The 7,957-nt window shown below is 35.3% G+C and overlaps 1 long non-coding RNA gene across 1 annotated transcript; it reads right to left on the reverse strand.

Moving 5' to 3' along the window:
- Positions 1–263: 263 nt before the first annotated feature.
- On the reverse strand, positions 264–4,035 carry LOC311076624. Its single transcript, XR_014604685.1, has 3 exons — positions 3,937–4,035; positions 3,397–3,823; positions 264–1,161 (listed from the first exon to the last, which is right to left on the reverse strand). It is a non-coding gene; the product is annotated as an uncharacterized lncRNA (long non-coding RNA).
- Positions 4,036–7,957: the final 3,922 nt, after the last annotated feature.

The raw sequence follows: 7,957 nt of genomic DNA on the forward strand, positions 1-7,957 counted from the left end.
GACCTCGGTTTAACGTCTCATCCGAAGGACGGTGCTCTTTGACAGTATAGTGTCCCCATCACTACACTGGGGTGTTAGGACTCACACAGACCACAGGGTGAGCACCCCTACAGGCCTCACTAACACCTCTTCCAGCAGCAACCTGGTTTTCTCAGGAGGTCTCCCATCCAGGTACTAACCAGGCTCAGCCCTGCTTAGCTTCAGTGAGCAACCAGTCTTAGGCTACAGGGTGATATGGCTCACAGTAAATTTGAAATCCGGAAATCAACACCAATAGAGTTAATTTCAACACTTTAAAAGTGTATATATGGGAACCACCCACAAAGTGTTAGTTCAACACTTTCAAAAGTGTTGCCTCTCGCAACACCGACACAGTGTTACAATATGAACACTAAGAGAGTAAAATATTAACACCAATGCAGAGAACAACAACACTGTTACAGAGCTGGGTGCAGTTAAAATTCTACACTGTTCTGGTGTTGACCTAACACTTTTGAAAAAATGGAAATCACAATCTTCTCAACCTTATAGGAGTCAAATATTACACCATCCTGGTGTTGATAAAACACATTTTTACAAATAAAAACACTAAGGGAGTTACCAGTTTTTCTTATTAGTGTTCTGCATCTGCCACTTTAAAGAACTGTAAAATAAACTCTTTGAAATAAACATCACTCTATATTACTCTTTCAAACCTTTATTTCAAAACAATCCAGAAAGTTAAATTGTAACCTCAGTCTGGGATCATAGTAGAATTCTGTTCATTGTAAAGTTAAAAATAAAGGCAAAATGCAAGCAGTTGTTTTAACAAACTAGTTTTTTATTAGTCTTTTAAAATAAATGATGAAGGAACAATATAGGCATTTCTGTCACCAGAATTATATGAAAGCTGCTTATTCAAATGGTCTGCAATACCTCAAGTCCTGTACATGTCAGTGAATGTAAGCTCTGTGTCAGTGAAGTTGATTCAGTACCTTCGACTTTGCAACAGTACAGCAGTGCTTGGGTCAACAACATTCAGCAGATGAAAAACAATTGCAGAATATGAGTGGATCAGTTGTGTCCAGTTGCTAACAGTAAAGTTCAGTGCATAGTTGTTTCACAGAGAAGGCAAGGCTGTGCAGATCCAACTTTCTCGAAAAATCCTGGAGTGCTGGTTCCCTAGACAACACAAAACCAGACCAATTACAATCAATACAATTTGGGCCCTATCTTGCACCCAGCGCAATTGACTTTGTACACCGACGCATGTATCATTCCTATTTTGCACCCGCGCAAAGCGCGCTTTTCCCTCCACAGAAGCACGTCGCTAAACTAGGGAATGAACTTGCGCTCCCTGGGCGGTTCAGCGCAAAAAAGGAGGCGTGTTCCGGCGCAAACGTTCCTTGATGCTATTTTGCAGGTTTAGAAAACAATTGCGCCACTAACCAGGAAAAAATAGTTTAAAGTCAGTGGCGCGTTGCGCATGTTATTCATATGCTATTTTAAGGGCGCATGCTTGGCCATAATCAATGTAGCGTGTGCACAACGCGCATACACTTTGATTCTCTCATCTACAAGCAGCAGTTTTCATTTTTGCAAATCATACATTATTATGATAGATAGATAGATAGATAGATAGATAGACAGACAATTTATTATAAAAGCATACATCTAGCTTACACATTTACCCAAATTATCATACGCCTTTTTAACCGAAGTTAATTTGGGTGGGTTTCTCCATCCCCAACGTCCCTGACGAGAGCGTTGCTCTCTTTGGCTGTGAACCGCTCCTGGCGCGCGTCTGGCAAATCCGCCGTTATAATAGGAACCCGCTTTAGAACAAAGCGCGTCTGCTCTTAAAGGGAATGTGAGATGACGATCTGATTGGTTTATTTCACGTTACGCCAAAACCACACCTATGAATAATGAAGCTACTTCAGACCAACCCATTTTAGATTTGCGCCTGGCGCAAGAGTCATTTATCCCGCTGGGAAAATAGCAACAGCGCCAAGACCCGCCCACAAAATTACTTGCGCTTTGCGCTTTGACACTTGCGTTTCAGATCGTTAAAATAGGGCCCTTTGTGTTTTATAAATACAGCAAGTTTATGGTGGAAAAAGTTCAACCATCTTAGACTTTCGTGACTCAAACAAGAAACTATTTTGGTAAGATTAAGACTTGAATTTACTGATTTCCAAGTAAATTAAATACTTTATTCATCCAAAAATTTGTATTCTGTCATTAATTATTCACCCTTATGTTGTTCCAAACCAGTAAGAGTTTTGCTCATCTTCGGAACACTTCATGATGATATTTTTGTCCCTTGATCGACAGCCTATTCAACTATCACTTCCAAAGCCACGAAAAGGTATAAAGAAAATCACAAGTAATCCATGTGACTCCAGTGGTTTGACCTCAATTTTACAACTTTACGACAATTTTGACTCAACTTTATTTACAAAATATTAATCTTCAATGCACAATCACACAACAACATCTGCTCTCGCATTAACAACATGCAGGTGTTGTAATTATCTCATGAACGCATGTTGGAAATTAATATTTTATAAATTAAGTGGTAAATGTTTTTTTGCTGCAAACACAGCACTTGCATAGTTTAATAAAATGTATATGTTAAACCACTGGAGTCGCATGGAGTACTATAATGATGTACCTTTCTACCTTTCTGGGGCTCGAAAGTGGTAGTTGCGTGGACTGTCAATGGAGGGACAGGAACCTCTCAGATTTCATTAAAAATATCTTCATTTGTGTTGTGAAGATGAAAGAAAGTCTTACATGTTTGGAACGACATGAGGGTGAGTAATTAATGGCAGAATTTCCATTTGTGGGTGAACTAACCCTTTAAAGGGATAGTTCACTCAAATTCAATTTTGGTATGTTTTAGCTTACCTCAAGGGCATCCAAGATGTAGGTGTCTTTGTTTCTGCAGTAGTTTCAATTTTGATATTTTTAGGTCAAACCGTTCTTGTCTGTCAGTCGTATAATGCAGGTCTATGGTCACCACCTCAAAGAGCATGCACAGAGAAGTCCAAATTAAACAATTCCCCATCGTAAGTACACATTGATGGCCAAAGACACGAAACGAGCGGTTTGTGTGAGAAAACTAACAGTATTTATATAGTTTTTACCTCTTGTACAGAACCACGTCCAAGTGATCTGAGGTCGCATGCGCTTCCTTCTCTGGACTTCTCTGTGCATGCTCTTTGAGGTGGTGACCATAGACCTGCATTATATGACTGACAGACAAGAACGGTTTGACCTAAAAATATCAAAATTAAAACTACTGCGGAAACAAAGACACCTACATCTTGGATGCCCTTGAGGTGAGCTAAAACATACCAAAATTTAATTTCAAAGTGAACTATCCCTTTAAGAATAAATTAAGACACGCACCTTAAGAAATCTCACTAAATAGTCAGCTGCCGGAAGAATCTTTGCTCCATTGTTGTGGCTTTGTGATGTTGGGGGCAGGTGATGGGCAGATTTTTCCCAATCAGTTGAGTCTAAAATTAAACAGCAAGAAAACATATACCTGTCAAATCATGAAAAGGTTTGAAAACTCATTTTAAGTAAAAAAAAAAAGAAAAGAAAAAAGATTTACTTTTGTAAAATAATTTGACTGGACAAATTCAAAATGAGTGTTATGAAACACAGAAAATCTACCAAATAGCAACAAAGCTATGATTATTTTTTATGTTCGTGCCCATGATTCTCTCATACATGTATGTTATCTGTTAAATCTTACCATCACCAGGTTCTAGTCTGTCTTTAAACACCCAGCCTGCTACTCTTAGCTACTTGGTGCATCATAGAAATGCTCCTAGCAAACACAAATAGCAAAATCAATACATTTAAAGCATATCCAAACATCAACCATAAGTAAATCTGATAAATACATTTTGCATACATATTTAATCTGAAAGAATTACTTACCAATTTTAAGAAAATTGGTCCACCAAATAAGGAAATAAAGTGACAATTTCACGTGCATTGTCGGTCCGCAGTTTGAGGAGTTGTTCTTCTGTTTTTCAGGTGTGAGTTCTTCTGTACGTTAGGTGTGCTGGCAAACGAGAGTAAAAGATAGTTTGAGGATAAATACATAGGCTACTTTATGATATTTGCACGTCACAAATATTATCATAAAACAATATAACATTATAAAACACGTATTGTAAATATGTTAAAACACTTACTCTGTGTTTTCACTGTTAAAAGCAAACTCCGTGTCTGCACTGCGTCACGAGTCAAAGAAGATGGAGGGCCTAACGTTAGTCTGTGAGAAAGGTTTAAGCGCACACATAACATAAATATCGTTGCAAAACAATATAATGCCATGAAATACATGTTGTAAATTAGGTAAAAACACTTACTTTCGGTGTTTTCCCTGTTAACGTTACAAGCAAATCTCCTCGAAGATGTCGCCTTTGAAAAAAGTTTCGGCTCGTTTAAGCGCGCAGAGCATTTAAATATAGCTATAAATCAATATGTTATAAAATAAATATTGTAAATTAGTTAAAACACTTACTTTCGTCGTTTCCCTGTTAAAAAGCAACACCACCCTGGTCTGCTCCACATCGCGAGTCATGGAAAATGCCCCTCTGAGAGCAGTTTAGCCATGCACAGCACATACATATTGTTATAAAACAATATGATGTTATAAAATGCATGTATAAATGCGATAAAACACTTAATTGATGCGTTTTCCCTCCTCGTATGCCTTGCATTGCGAGTCAAAGAAAATGGCGTCTTTGAAAAAAGTTTCAGCTCGTCTGGTCGCGCCCAGCGCATAAATGTCCCGGATGTAACTAATTACACTCTCTCGGTGTTATTAATTTATCTCCACATATTTTCACCACCCAGAGGGTGTGGTTTACACTAGCAGTGTTAATCCCTTGCAATTCAACACCAGAAAATTAACTCTTTACTCTAAAAGTCCTTAACACCAGGATTTCAACACTGGAGATTTTACTGTGCTGCTGGCAAATAGAATATTAAGCAGCCACTGTTTTCAACATTGATAATAACAGGAAATGATTCTTAAACACCAAATCATGATTTCTGGATCATGTGACACTGAAGACTGGAGTAATGATGCTGAAAATTTTGCTTTGCCAAATTACATTTTAAAATTAAGCAGATCGTCAGTTCTGGCAGGACACGTTAGTCAAGTTCGCATCAGCTGACTCTCAGCTGATCCACATCTAGGAATACAACGCCTATCAGTGTATACATATAGCCTATAAGCTCCTTCAGTATTATCAGCAGCTATTGCGTTATCAGAAGCAAATTACCCTCCTCCATTCCTAGCTCCTCCTCTCGTCAGTCAGTATTTGGCCTTCTGAGTGCCCTTTGAATCAGAATAAATTCTCGAATTATGTTTTACTATAAAATCTTGAATTAATGATATCTGCAATACATTCATGTTGTACCATACTGTCAATCCTAACTGTATGCTAATTGTCAATCGTGTCCTTTTTCAAAATGATAGTGGTCCTGACAGAAATATATTAAACAGTACACACACACACACACACACACACACACACACACACACACACACACACACACACACACATATATATATACATATATATATATATATACATATTATGGCAAGCCGTTCAGGAAATAATTATATTTATAATATGAAGTCTGAATATATAGAATGAAAGTCTGAATATATATATATAGAATGAACGAATGTCTGAATATATAAAACGAATGTCTGAATATATATGGAATGAAAGTCTGAATATATATATAGAATGAAAGTCTGAATATATATAGAATGAAAGTCTGAATATATATAGAATGAAAGTCTGAATATATATAGAATGAAAATCTGAATATATAGAATGAAAGTCTGAATATATAGAATGAAAGTCTGAATATATATATAGAATGAATGTCTGAATATATAAAATGAAAGTCTGAATATATATATAATGAATGTCTGAATATATAGAATGAAAGTCTGAATATATATATAGAATGAAAGTCTAAATATATATATATATATATATATAGAATGAATGTCTGAATATATCAAATGAAAGTCTGAATATATAAAACGAATGTCTGAATATATGGAATGAAAATCTGATGTTATCAGCGCCATCTTGTGTTATTCATCTACTATTTTTTATACACATTTTGAACAATGAGCGAGTCGCACGAAATTTAGTAGCAGCAATTTTAAGTAACGATCATCTAATTCACACCCTGGCGAATGCGTGTACGGGCCAAAATACTGGCAACCGTATTCAACATCGTTCTACTGATGAAGAAATTAATTCGCTATTTCATTGCAGAAGAGCGAATGCGGTGAATTCAGAAGATTCATAAATTCCTTCGAGAATGATGCATAATGTTCTTTCAGCAACATTTTGTTGAACATGACTGCCCATAAGCGCTAAGAATGTTGCAAGAATGGAAATATGATCCTCGAGATGACGTGATGTAGACTCCAAATTGTTAAAGTTGTTTGGAGTATGACCAACTGTTGCAAAAAAGTCTTGTAGCTCACCAAAGTATTGGAAAATTTCAGGGAATGACATTTTTAAATGAATCACAATTCAAAAGGCTAAAACAAGCTACACATTATTCAATGAGAATTGTCAAATGTACACTTTCTTTTCACATATTCACACATACATTTAGACTTTCATTCTATATATATTCAGACTTTCATTCTATATATATATTCAGACTTTCATTCTATATATTAAGACATTCATTCTATATATATTCAGACTTTCATTTTATATATTCAGACATTCATTCTATATATTCAGACTTTCATTCTATATATTCAGACTTTCATTCTATATATAGTCAGACTTTCATTCTATATATATATTCACACTTTCATTCTATATATTCAGACATTCATTCTATATATATTCAGACTTTCATTTTATATATTCAGACATTCATTCTATATATATATTCAGACTTTCATTTTATATATTCAGACATTCATTCTATATATTCAGACTTTCATTCTATATATATATTCAGACTTTCATTCTATATCTTTCATTCTATATATATTCAGACTTTCATTCTATATATATTCAGACTTTCATTCTATATATATTCAGACTTTCATTCCATATATATTCAGACATTCATTTTATATATTCAGACTTTCATTCTATATATTCAGACTTGCCATAATATATATATATATATATATATGCATATATACTGTAGGCCTATATATATATACATATATACTGTAGGCCTATATATATATATATATAAAATACATTTTTTTTTATAAAATGTTAAATGGATCATTACAGGCAAACTGTATTAAACAAAACTTTTCACAGGACTTATTTTCTACCTTGCAACATTTAAAATATTTCTCACCGTGTTTTTTATAGTCACGACTCGAGCACTTTTTATTTAAATATTTACCGCTTGCCTCAGCCTATGTCATGTGATTCTTCTTGAAATATAGCTAAATGATTATAAAAATATATAAATAAAAGATGTGTGATAACTCTATCAACTTGGGCTTTAGTGTCCGCTAGGTCTGGAGTTCTTGGAGAATGCTTATCCAACAGAAAAGCTTACAATTTTAATGAGAGAATTTCTGTAACCACAAATGCAGAGGTGGTAAGATATTTATGTTCCAACTTCTAAAAACACATTCCTGTTAACTTACAAAACACTTTAATAACAAACCCATCTTTAGAGGATCTCGTATTTTTTAATGTGTCTGTTGCGTGTGCTTACAGTATGTGTCCTCGCTTCATTGAGTCAAATTTGATGGTGGTTTGTGGTGCTGTTTTATTGCTCTTTATGAGGTAGAGTGACCTCCTGTAAAAGCAGAGCATGTCCTCCATACAGATTCGACCGAGCATTTTAATAAGGCTCAGCCGAGAGAAAATGAAAAAGACAGATACGTCCATGCACAGTGGCATCATTAGTATCCTGGAGCATC

Source organism: Abramis brama (genome assembly GCF_963993115.1).
Source record: "Abramis brama genome assembly, chromosome: 25".
Classification (NCBI taxonomy): Eukaryota; Metazoa; Chordata; class Actinopteri; order Cypriniformes; family Leuciscidae; genus Abramis; species Abramis brama.